Source organism: Callorhinus ursinus, unplaced genomic scaffold, assembly GCF_003265705.2.
Source record: "Callorhinus ursinus isolate GAN/ISIS: 27379988/994484 unplaced genomic scaffold, GSC_fseal_2.0 scaffold106, whole genome shotgun sequence".
In the NCBI taxonomy this organism is placed as follows: domain Eukaryota; kingdom Metazoa; phylum Chordata; class Mammalia; order Carnivora; family Otariidae; genus Callorhinus; species Callorhinus ursinus.
Window position 1 is genome coordinate 1156117 of NW_027397168.1, and position 12285 is coordinate 1168401.

General features: G+C 49.0%; 1 long non-coding RNA gene across 3 annotated transcripts; it reads left to right on the top strand.

Annotated features, from left to right (window-relative positions):
- The first annotated feature begins 888 nt into the window (after positions 1–888).
- On the top strand, positions 889–10590 carry LOC112806541 (uncharacterized). Of its 3 annotated transcripts, none has more exons than XR_012377085.1 (6): positions 889–2194; positions 2544–2570; positions 3241–3464; positions 6992–7125; positions 8753–8790; positions 10281–10590. It is a non-coding gene; the product is annotated as an uncharacterized lncRNA (long non-coding RNA). The 3 variants fall into 3 exon arrangements; XR_012377084.1 differs by having other exon boundaries at positions 3241–3267; XR_003203884.2 differs by having other exon boundaries at positions 3241–7125.
- Positions 10591–12285: the final 1695 nt, after the last annotated feature.

Below are 12285 nucleotides of genomic sequence, written 5' to 3' on the forward strand. Positions count from 1 at the left end.
CTTCAGGCTCCTTGTTTGAAACAAGTTACCCAGGTGGTGACCCTTCAACACACTAAATCCACACATATGGACCCACCAACTTCAACTCAATAAGCAGATTGTTTCGGTGGGGGTCCATCATAATTTATGGGGGTGAAGTGGACAAAAAAGAAGTGGTACTTTTCCCTCAATCTTCAGTCTCAAGTCCCACTTCTACTCTCCCCTTGAGATGGAGAGGTGGTGATTCACTGGTACCCACCTGTGTTGGGACATTGTGTGGCTCTCCTAAACACCCTCATCCCTTCTTTCACTTATAGAGCAAGGTAATGATGTCCATGTTATTTTAAGATGGCTACCCTATGACTCTGAGATTGATAAGAATTGAATAAAATAAAAAAATTTTTTAAAAACGGTGCACAAGAAAACTGGTGAAATCAGAGTACATTCTATTGTCTGGGTACTGGTATTGTGCCAACGTCAATATACTGGTTTTGACAATGTACTGTGGTTATGTAAGATGCTGCCATTGGGAGAAGCTGAACGGCGGTCATGCAGGATCTCTCTGTACTATTTTTGCAATATTTTGTGAGTTTATAATTAGTATGCAATAAAAAGTTGAAAGTGATTTTAAGATTATTTAATGAAGGAATAATGGAGTGTCCTTGGGGTGGTGTTAATGTTATCTTACTCTCTTGCCTGCTCTTTTCCACATTTACTTCCTGACTTCTGGTTCTACCTGTCCTCCAGTGAAAAGTAAGTTATTTTTCCTTTTTTAGGGGTCACTGGGATGTTTGGGTGCTATGAAGTATAGGAAACAAGAGAAGGGGATCTTTGAATTGTTCTCTTCAATTTAGGGCTCAGGTTGAGAGAGACCCTCTGCTAAGGGAGGTCTCAATCTACTGCCCCCTGCTCCCACCTTTGCAGGAGGCTCAGGATGAGCTGTAGGGGTCCACCTGCCCCTTGAGGCTGCAGGGAAAATTGAGAGAGGGTGTCTGGACTCAGGTGGGTCTGAGGCTGCAGGTATGACTGGGTATGTGAGCACATATGCATATAAGGTCCCCGGATTTTATCAGATTCTCAAAAGCCAAGGACCACTGCCCCAGAATTCAAGGATGTATTGAGTTATGTGTAAGAGGTGCAGCCCATTCTTTCCTGAGCCTCAGGAGAGAAATTAGATAAAAATGGGTCAAGGGGATCCTTTGCTGACAATCTTTCCAATCTCTGGGGGAGGCATCCCCAAGGAAAATGGGCACCGCGGCTTCCGGCCACCTGGATAAATGCCTCTCCAAAAGGGAGAAGTATAGTAGAAGCAACCCATCCTGGCCCCCAGAGCATCCCATGAAATCTGGGGGATACCCTCCTTTTCCTCCTATGGGAGGGTCTCCTTGGGAACCATCAGGGTGGGGTGAGCTAAGAAGGAACCATTAACACCTTCCTGGTCCCCTCCTTCTGTTTCTGTCGGTGTCCAATGACCTCTACTGGATGTTCACCTCCTTGCCCCTCATCTCAACAGTACTGAAAAGTAAGATTCTTATTTCACGTTGCCCTCCCCCCCCATGCTTTGTTCCCTTTCTTATCTCTGCTAATGGGTCCATTCCTAGCCATGGATCATCTCTGGAGAAATTTCTTTAAAACCCAGGGACTACTTTCAAAAAGGTGGGGTGTCCTGTGGGAACCAACCTCCCTCCTCAGATCAGGGATCTGGGCAATGATACGGTGATGATGGTGATGATAATAACTAAAATCCATTAAGAATTTCCCAAGTGCTGGGCACTGGAGGCAGCACCTTTAAGGTATCATGCTCTGTACTCCCCCACAACATCTTCACAAAGTAGGCATTATTCGTCCCAAGTCTGCGAGGTGCCAACAACACAGGGACACTAAATACAAGGAGAAGGATGGTGGCTGCCTTCCCAGCCTAACCCTGATCCAATGCAAGTGCCTTCAGCCATTCGATTTCCCCTCTGACCCAGACAATGAGGCTTTGGCTGGTCTCCCCTGTTCACTGCCAAGTCCTAAATGATCACCACGCCCCCCCCGGGCTCTGCTCTCATGGGTTTCTGGTCTCCCCACCTTCTGATCTGCTGATTTGTTTCCTCCTTATGGCCTCGTCTCTCATGACCCCTTGGATTCAACACTCTGGACCTCGTCTGCCCCCGTGACCTTGCCTCCCGGACCACCCTTTTCTCTGCATGGGCAACATCAGAGATCCTAGGTAAGAATCTCACTCCATGCATGCTGTGGGGTTTTGGTGGGAAGCTTGTCTGGCAAGGATATTACTTCACACTCAGTATGTGCCGGGACTGTGCAGGGTTGTGGAAACCCCAAAGATGAACTCGACATGTTCGCACGTCTGCGTAAACTCGTCGTCTGTTGGGGGAGACCGTGGTTATAAGGCAAAGGGGATCAGTGTCCCAAGGGAGGTGGCAACTAGAAAAGGTACCTGGAATCCAGCAGGGCTTCCTGGAGGAGCAGTAGCTTGTGGTGAGCTTGTCAGACTTGGGGACCCAACGGCACTCTTCATGCTGCCTTTTGCGGTTCAGTTTGTGTGTTGTTTTCCTTAGGTTTGCTGAGCCTCCAGGTGTTGAATGGTGAGTAGTAACTGTGCGGTTTGGCCCTTCTCTTGGTCTTTACTCTTGTGCACAGAAACACAGAGTTCTTCGCTTTTTTTCTCAATGTTGGAAGAGCCTTTAGAAATCACCGAACCTCACACTCTCTCCATTGTCACTCCCATCATAAGTGTTTTAACATTTTTGTCATTCATCCAACAAATGCTGATGAATACTAGCTCCTCTGTGCCAAGTCCGGCGCTAGGCGCTGGGGAAGAGTAGGGAACCAAACAGACAGAAATCGGTGCCTGCATGAACTTGCATTTGAGTTGAGAGGAGAAAGAAAACAAAATAAGTATAGAAGTAGATGAAGCATCTGTTTGATGTGGATGAGTCCTATGGACGCGGTGGAGAGAGGGAGAGGGAGAGACAGCATGGGAGAGGTTGACAGGTTTTTAGAGGGCGCTGAGGGAAAGTGACATTTCACCAGGGAGCCAGGTTGACTGCCTCGCTGCACCAAGGGTGTTCCAGGCACAGGGAAGAGAATGGGCCAAGGCCATGAAGCAGGCGAGTGCCTGGGGACCGAGGGGCAGCGAGGAGGCCATAGCATCCCCTCTGCTCCCCATTGGAGGCACCTGGAGGCACTGCCTCCATCCCTTTCATGCTTCCTTAATGATTTCCTCTCTTCCTCCTTCTCCTTGTTCACCTTTAGAAGAAACAAGTGGTTGCAAGGAAGAAGGTAAGTTGTGGATCCGCACCTTTTCCTGCGTAGAGGACAGTGAGGTCCTTCAGCCCGGTTTATGACAAAGCCCCAAGAAGAGGAGACGCCTCCAGGTAACCACAGGCAGAGCGTTGGTGCCCACGAAGGTATCCGTGTGAAGGGCAGCTAGGGCCTTCGAGCTGCTCACTGGTGCCAAGGAGATCCAACACACTGAGGTAGGCGTGGGACCCATTCCTGCTCCCCTGGAAATGACACGTCAGTCCCGAGTGTCAGGGCTGCAAGGCCAAAAACCAAGAGAGAGGAAATCAAGCGATAAAAGCGAGCATCCACGTGGCCCAGATAGTGGCCAGAAGCACTTAAATAAAAGCCTACTGTTATTACGTTCACAAAAATAGATGAAGAATTTCACCAGAGAATTAGAATTTGTTTAAAAAAATAGTCAAATGGCAATTCCAGGATTGAAAATATGTAACCAAAATGACGAATTCAGTGGTTGGGCTTAACAGCAGAGAGCACAAAGAGCAGAGAGATTAAGGAGCTAGAAAACGGGTCAAGAGGAATTACTCAAAGTGAAGCACAGTGGATAAAATAATAGGAAATACAGAAGGAGGCACACAAAACTCAGGGGACACAGTGAAAAGCTGTGACAAGTGAAATGAGAATTTAAGAAGGAGAAGTGAGAGAAAATGAAACAAGTGATATGTCAAGAGTTAACGGATAAAAATTTTGCATATTGGTAAAAATAATCATCAAGCAACAGATTTTAAAAGTTCTGAGAGGGGCGCCTGGCCGGGCTCAGTCAGAAACGCATGCAATTCTTGATTTCAAGGTCATGAGTTCGAGTCCCACAGTGGGGGTAGAGAGTACTCAAAAAATCTTGGGCGCCTGGATTAGTCATTAAGCATCTGCCTTCGGCTCAGGTCATGGTCCCAGGGTCCTGGGATCGAGTCCCGCATTGGGCTCCCTGCTCGGTGGGAAGCCTGCTTCTCCCTCTTCCACTCGCCCTGCTTGTGTTCCCTCTCTCGCTGTGTCTCTCTCTGTTAAATAAAAAAATAAAATAATAAAATAAAATAAAAAATAAAATAAAATAAAATAAAATCTTTAAAAAAAAAAGTTCTGAGAACCCCAAGGGGAATGAATATAAAGAAAAGCACTTCTAGGAACACTGTCAAAAAATAGTTTAAAACCACAAAGAGAACATTTTTAACTCCCCGCTCCCATAAGAGACCTGTAAGAGAGAGACAGAGACAGAAAATTTGAAAGAAAAGTAAGGGGAATTCTATCATAAGAAGTATATCCCTGAGCTGCCAACTGAAAGGAAGCCAATGTAACTATTCTGACACCAGACATCACTGGTTCTGAGTCAAGAAGTGTTCCTAGAGATAAAGAGGGGCACTGAAATCGATAAAGAAGGGATGAATCCATCAGGAAAATAGGCGAATTCTCAATATGTTTTCACATAAAAGTGGCTGGTTTTTACATAAAAGGAAAACAGGCCAAATGACAAGAAGAAATAGATGCATCCATGATCATAGCAGGGGACTTTAACACCTCTCTCAACAGATGATAGGACAGGTAGATACAACTTCATACGGATGGTCTAAAGAGCAATGAGCCAACATGATGTAACTGACACAGAAAGAACTCTGAACCTGACCCCGATGGAATGCACAGCCTTTTCAACTGAATGTGGGATTATTTTTCTTATCAAAATTGGCTGCATGTTGGTTCATAAAACAAGCCTCAGTCAACTTCGGATTGAAGTCATTTATTTTTTATTATTATTTTTTAAAGATTTTATTTATTTGACAGAGAGAGAGAGAGAGAGAGCACAAGCAGGGGGAGAGGGAGAGGGAGAAGCAGACCTACCAAGCAGGAAGCTGGACAGGGGGCTGGATCCCAGGGATCATGACCCAAGAGGAAGGCAGATGCTTAACCGACTAAACCCAGGTGCCCCCAAGTTTAAGTCATTTAGAGGATGCTCTCTGAGTACAGTGGAGTAAGGCTGTAAATCAACACTCAAAGGGCGCCTGGGTGGCTCAGTTGGTTAAGCGACTGCCTTCAGCTCAGGTCATGATCCTGGAGTTCGTGGATTGAGTCCCGTGTCGGGCTCCCTGCTCAGCGGGGAGTCTGCTTCGCCCTCTGACCCTCCCCCCTCTCATGTGCTCTCTCTCTCTCAAATAAATAAATAAAATCTTAAAAAAAATCAACAAAGTATTAGGAAATCTAAACTTATCACTGAATAAATACACTTCTAAATAACCCACGGACCAAAGGAGAAATCACAAAATGAATTGAATTGAATGACAGTAAGGATATCGCTATCAATAAAAAGCCAAAGCTTTTTATTTTTTATAAAGATTTAATTTATTTTAGTGGGTTGCAGAGGGAAGGGGCAGAGGGAGATGGAGAGAATCTCAAGCAGACTCCCAGCTGAGCTTGGAGCCCGACACAGGGCTCGATCCCATGACCCTGAGATCATGACCTGAACCGAAATTGAGTTGGACACTTAACAAACTGAGCCACCAAGGCACCCCATAACTCTTTTTTAAAGGTTTTATTTAATTATTTGAGAGACAGAGAGTGCGTGCGCATATGTGTGCGAGTGCACACGCGAGTGGGAGAGGGGGAGAGAGAAGGACAAGTAGACTCCCTGATGCGCACAGAGCCCAACGCAATGAGGGGCTGGACATGGGGCTCGATCTCAGGTCCTGAGATCATGACCTGAGCCAAAGTCAGACACTAAACCGACTGAGCCACCCAGGTACCTGCCAAAGCTTTGCTTAGAGAGAAATTTATAATCTTAGATGTGTACCTTAAAAGACGGAAGGAAGGTGAAAACGCAGAAAGCCAATGATTTGAGGACCTACCTAAAGGATTTTTAAAAAAGAGAAACAGATTAAACCCAAGTAGAATGAAGGAAGTGATAAAAAGCCAATGAAAAAAACTGTACAATAGAAATCAACAGTGCTAACAACTGTTCCTCTGGAAAAGACTAATAAAAATGTAGTTCTCTAGCATTGCTGATGAGAAACAAACAAAAAAATACAGGAGAAACAAATCACCAAAACTAGGAGGTATTGATCCTGCAGGTATTGAAAGAATAATAAAGAGGATAGTTTGAAAAACCATATGCCAATAAAATGGCAAGTGTAGACAAAATGGACAAAATCCTAAGAAAACTCAAATGACCAAAAGTGAAACAAAAGAAGGTGGAATATCTGAATAATGCTTTGTCAAAGAAACTTAACCCATAATCAAGCAAACTTCCCACAAAAAAGGACAAACACACTCCCAGGGTCAGATGACTTGTATATAGAAGTTACCGCGTGCACACACTTATCATAAAACACTTATCGTAGAAATCCGAGGTCTTCCATATGTTATACTTTACTAGAATGTTTAGAACGAAAAGAGCAGGAAAGCACGCTGGGGAGGTGAAAGGCTGTTTTGCACACCATGTTGGGTCCGGAGCAGGGAGGTGACCCGGTCACGTCTGGGTGTTAGGCAGATTGTCCCGGCACCCTAGTGGCGGACGGCTTCAAGGGCCAAAGCATGGAGCGGGAGGGCAGCTGGGGAGGGGTGCCTTGGGGTGGGGTGGAGGGACGGGGAACCGGCAGCAGGAGGCCCAAATGTCCATTGGAGGGGCAGGTGGGGACGAGGTGTGCAGTTCAGGACGGGCAGGGATTTCCAGGCGGGAAGGGCATGCCCTCAGTGTGCATCATTCCCCCCCACCCCCGAGTTCTCCCAGAGAAACTCTCCCTGGCCACCACTGCCCCCAAGAAGTCGCCAGCCAAGCGGACCAGATGGAACATGCTGAAATGCGCCTACATGATGGTCACCTTCCTGTTCGTGTCCTACAACAAAGGAGACTGGGTAAGGAGGAGCCTGTCACTGAAGGGGGGTGGGGAGGGAGGAGGGGGTTGGACAGAGTGAGGGGCGGAAGGGGGTGAAGGAAGGGAGAGGAGGAAGAGAGCGAGGGAGCTGCCGAGGAGGTGAAGGGGTAGGAGGGAAGACCCCCCTCTGTAGATAGGACCGCCCCTCCCTCCCTCCTGCCCTCCCTTACCTCTTCCTTCCTCCCTCCTCCCCTCACTCCCTGCCTGTCTCTCTCCACCCAGCCCCCTCCTCCCTGAGCCTCCATCCTCAAGCTTGGATAGGAGCCACTCCCTTTTGTACTGACACAGCCCCAGATGTTCTTATGAAATACTACCCTTCATTCATTCTCTCCGTCTCTGGCTCTGCCTCTCTCTCCCTCTCCATGTAAGGTAGGTTCTTAAGGACCAAGTCACCTACCAAACAGTAAGCAGAGGTACGGGGGCAGAGGCGTGGATTATGACTTGTAAGAAATGGCCAGTAGTCATTCAGCTCATCGATTTATGGACATTCAAACATTTATATATATGCAGCAGGTTCCTTGCTCGACGCTGGGGACTACAAGACCCCACAAGGTCCCTGGACCCACAGAGCTCACACAGTAGGGACAGGACAGATGTGAAATGAGCCATGAGCTCCAGAAAAGGAAGCAACTCAGGGGACCTCTCGCAGCATGTAGGGCAGGGGGCGGCTTCACCTGAGAAGGCAGGGAGAGGTCAGAGAAGTGGCCTCTGCCTTGAGAAGTGCAGGGACAGCCCTTGTGAGCCAAGGGAACATGCAAGGCAAAGACCCTGAGGCCAAATGCACTGTGTGCCTTTGAGGGACCAAAGGAAGATCTGCAGGAGTTGAGAGGGGCAGAGGGAATCTAGATCCGAAAGGGGCCTCCTAGAGCATGGCAAGAAGGAAGCTTTTATTCTGAGTCTGGTGGACGGCCATCCGCAAGACTCTGATTTGAAGTAGGAAAGGGTCACTGTGGGTGCTGTGTGTGGCCGGTGACATGGCATCAGGGCAAGAGGGGAAGCAGAGAGACTGCGGGGAGGAGGCCCAGGTGGCCCAGGCAGGATGCCTGGTAACGGGAGTGGACATAAGGAGGACCTTGTAGCAGGTCTACAAGGAGAAGTGCTGACGGATTGGTTGTGAGATGGGGGGAAATGGGACCAGAGGGAGCCTCAGTTGGTTTGGGTCCTTGGTTAGACCAGTGGTTCTCCAGTGGGGGCAACCTTGCCGCCCAGAGGACGCAGCAGCATCTGGAGATACAGATGGTGGTCATGCCTGGGGACGGGAAACGACTGGCATTTAGTGGGTGGAGGCCAGGGGATGCTGAACATCCTACATTGCATAGGACAGCTGCCCCAACAAACAGTGATCGGGGTCCAAATGTCAGTAGTGACGAGGTTGAGAAACCCCACATTAGAGGATGATGCCACTTAGGGGTTTGGGGAGAATGTGGGAGTTGAGGCTGATGGATTAGCGGGCCCGCAAGAGGTCACAATGAGAGCAAAGGAGGAGAGAGGGGGGCAGGAAAGAAGGAAGGAAGGAGTGGGGAGAAGGGGAGGGAAGGACCTTGACCTGCCTCACCCCTACCATGTCTTTCTCTGTTTCCGGGTCGCTTCTTCATCAACCTCTCCAGTGTTATTGCCACAACTGTAACACAGAAGTGGACATCGGGTATGTTATGGCTACGAAGGGCACTCTGTCCCTGCTGGGGTGGGAGGGCTTGGTCCCAATTGCCTCAGGTTTGAGAAGGGAACCCCAGGTGGGTTAGGGAATGCCAATGGTGGAATCTCAGAGTTGTATTAACCAACAGTAACATTTAGCTCATTCACAGTGTTGGGCAAGCCTCACCACCCTCTAGCTACAAAACATTTTCATCAACCACTAGTCAACTCTCCACGTCTCTGTGGGTGAGCCTGTTCTGGATGTGCCACGGAAACAGAATCACACACCACGTGGCCTTTATGCCAGGCTTCATTCACCCAGCATCGTGTTTTCAAGGTCATCCAGGTGGTGGCAGGGGTCAGCTCTTTGTTCTAACGACTGTGGAGCGTTTCGTTGGAAGACTAGACCACATTTTGTTTATCCGTCCAACAGCTGACGGACCTTTGAGTTGTCTTCACCTTTCGGCTATTGTGATTAGTGCTGCTACGAACATCTGTGTACAGGTTTTTGTTTGAACACTTGTTTCCAGTCCTTTTGCGTACATAGCGAGCGGTGGAATTGCTGGGTCCTACGGTAATTCTGTCTAACTTTCTGAGGAACTACTCCAGGATGGATCCTTGATTAGTTAAAACAGTCAAATAGTGAATTTTATGTGATGTGGGTTTTACCTCAACTTTATTTATTTATTTAAAGATTTTATTTATTTGACAGAGAGAGAGAGGGAACACAAACAGGGGGAGTGGGAGAGGGAGAAACAGGCCTCCCGCAGAGCAGGGAGCCCGATGCGGGGCTCGATCCCAGGACCCTGGGATCATGACCTGAGCCGAAGGCAGACGCCCAACGACTAAGCCACCCAGGCGTCCCTTACTTCATCTTTAAAAACTGTAAAAAGTGGGGGAGGCCGGGGTCACCCTCAGGCTGTAGCTTGCAGACCCCTGCACCTCACTGTGAGACCCCCTGGGAGGAAGAAGTCCACCTGATCAATGCCGGGGACTCCAGTACACAGAGCCAACCTTACATATTCACTGCCTGCCCCAACCCTGCTGGGCTCCAGCGTGCCAGGCTGGAGATACAGTGAAGCTGGGGGCCACGGGGGGCTGGGGGTCGGAGGTACCGGGGGATGGAGGCGTGGAGGGTGGGGTGGCAGAGTGTATGGGGATGTTGGGGCCTGAGGCATGGAAGGGCGCCGGGGGGCCAGGGGCAGACAGGCTGGGGAGACCCAGGGGCTGCCGCGGGGGAGGTCCCTGCGGTCACCGAGCACACCCTCCAGGGGAAGGGTAACTGGGAAGCAGGGGAGTGTCCTGGAAGGACCAACTGGGAGGGGACATACGGAACTGGAGGGGTGGCCCCCTCCCACTGGGTGGCAAGAACCCCTGGCAGGAGGAGGCACCTGCTAGGAGGGACGGGAAGGAGCCCCCGCTCCGATCCAAGGCTGCGCATTCCTCGTGGTACAAAGCGAGGCACACCTACATTTCTCTGCTCTTTCTTCCCTTCCTTAGGACCGACCCCTGCTGTTCTTTCTAGCAACCCTGCTCCGTCTCAGCTCAGCCGTCGCCAGTCCTTCATCTGCCCTGAAGTCTCGCCTCCTGAGAAGCCTGCCAGCCCCAGATGACCAGTCTGGAGGGTAACAACCTGGGGTCCTCTGAGGATGACCCCTTTCTGCCCAGAGGCACTGCAGAAAGGTGTCCCTGAGGGTCCCAACAGGCCCAGGGCGAGTGAGTACCCCCAGGGGTCTCCCCACAACTGCTCTCCCTGGCCTTTCCCAACCTCCCCCACTGTTTCTCTAATTAAACCTACCCTAGTTGAAGCGGCTGAAGGCTCAGTTCTTCCATTCATGAGGGGGCAAGGATGCCAAGAATCATAGACACCAATTCTGGTGACAACCTATAAGGAGCTTCTGCTAGGCTGCCCACTTTATGGGTGAAGAAATTACAGCCCAGAGAGATTGCTGATTAGTCCAAGGTCACACAAATGACAGTGCTGAGGTTTGACCCAGGTTTGACTTATTACAAAGTCTATTTTTTTTTTTGTACAAAGATTTAGGTCTCCCAGCTGAGGAAATAGGGATCTGAAGATGTAGTGACCCCAAGACTAAACTGTGTCCCAGCTCTCCAGCCTGCGTGCTTCTTTGCCCATATCATATTTGAGGACGACTATGATCCTGGTTGAGAGCTTGGGCTCTAACAAGGAGACAGGTTTCTTGAGCATAAATTCTGGCTCCACCCCCTTACCGGATTGCAACTTCGGGGAAGTTATTGTCTATTAATGCCTCATTTTGTCATCTGTAAAATGGGGGTATTGACAGAGTAGAAGCCCTCCCATCATCATGATCAGGACCAGTCATTTGTTGGTTCATCAAAAAGTTCATTAAAATATGCAGTTGAGGGGGCGCCTGGGTGGCTCAGTCATTAGGCGTCTGCCTTTGGCTCAGGTCATGATCCCAGGGTCCTGGGATCGAGCCCCACATTGGGCTCCCTGCTCGGCGGGGAGCTGCTTCTCCCTCTCCCACTCCCCCTGCTGTGTTCCCTCTCTCGCTGTGTCTCTCTCTGTCAAATAAATAAATAAAATCTTAAAAAAAAAATAGGCAGTTGAAGGGGCGCCTGGGTGGCTCAGTCGGTTAAGTGTCTGCCTTCGGCTCAGGGTCCTGGGATCGAGCCCCACATTCCACATCAGGCTCCCTGCTCTGTGGGAAGTCTGTTTCTCCCTCTCCCTCTGCTGCTCCCCCTGCTTATGCTCTCTCTCTCTGTCAAATAAATAAATAAAATCTTTAAAAAAATAGGCAATTAAAAACACTTTAAGACATACAAATGTACGCTCATTTGGTCCAAAAGAACCAAGGTTTTGTTTTGTGTTTAGTATGGGTCTATGCACCTACAATTTTCAGTTTGTCCCTTCAAGCAGGAGCAAAAATACAAGCACTCTTGCAGAGCAACTGGAATGTAGAAATTTTCTAGAGAACAAGAGAAAAAAAAAACAAAAGAGTCCATTCTTACAGCTGTCTTGCCCATTCGAATTTAACATTTTTGTTGTTCTGTTTTTGTTTTTGTTTCCAGAGAGTTTGAGCAAGCACAAGTGGGGGGAGGGGCAGAGGGAGAGGAAGAGAATCTTAAGCAGGCTCCACACCCAGGGCAGAGCCCAACTCGGGCTCGATCTCATGACTCTGAGATCATGACCTGAGCCAACATCAAGAGTTGGACACTTTAAACGACTGAGCCACCCAGGCGCCCCATTCTGGTTTTTTTCTTTAAAGATTTTATTTTAAGTAATCTCTGCAATCACCTGGGGCTCAAACTCACAACCCTGATATCAAGAGTCACTTGCTGCACCAACTGAGCCAGCCAGACACCCACCTGCACGCATTTTAGAAAGCAGTATGCTTGCCATGGGCCTTCTGCAGCCCTGAACATCAGCCGGTGTGTCTGAGAGAGGGGATCGGGTACATCAGTTACCCCAGGAGTCACTCAACAGTGGAGTCTGCTTAAGAAAGATTCTACTGAACATACC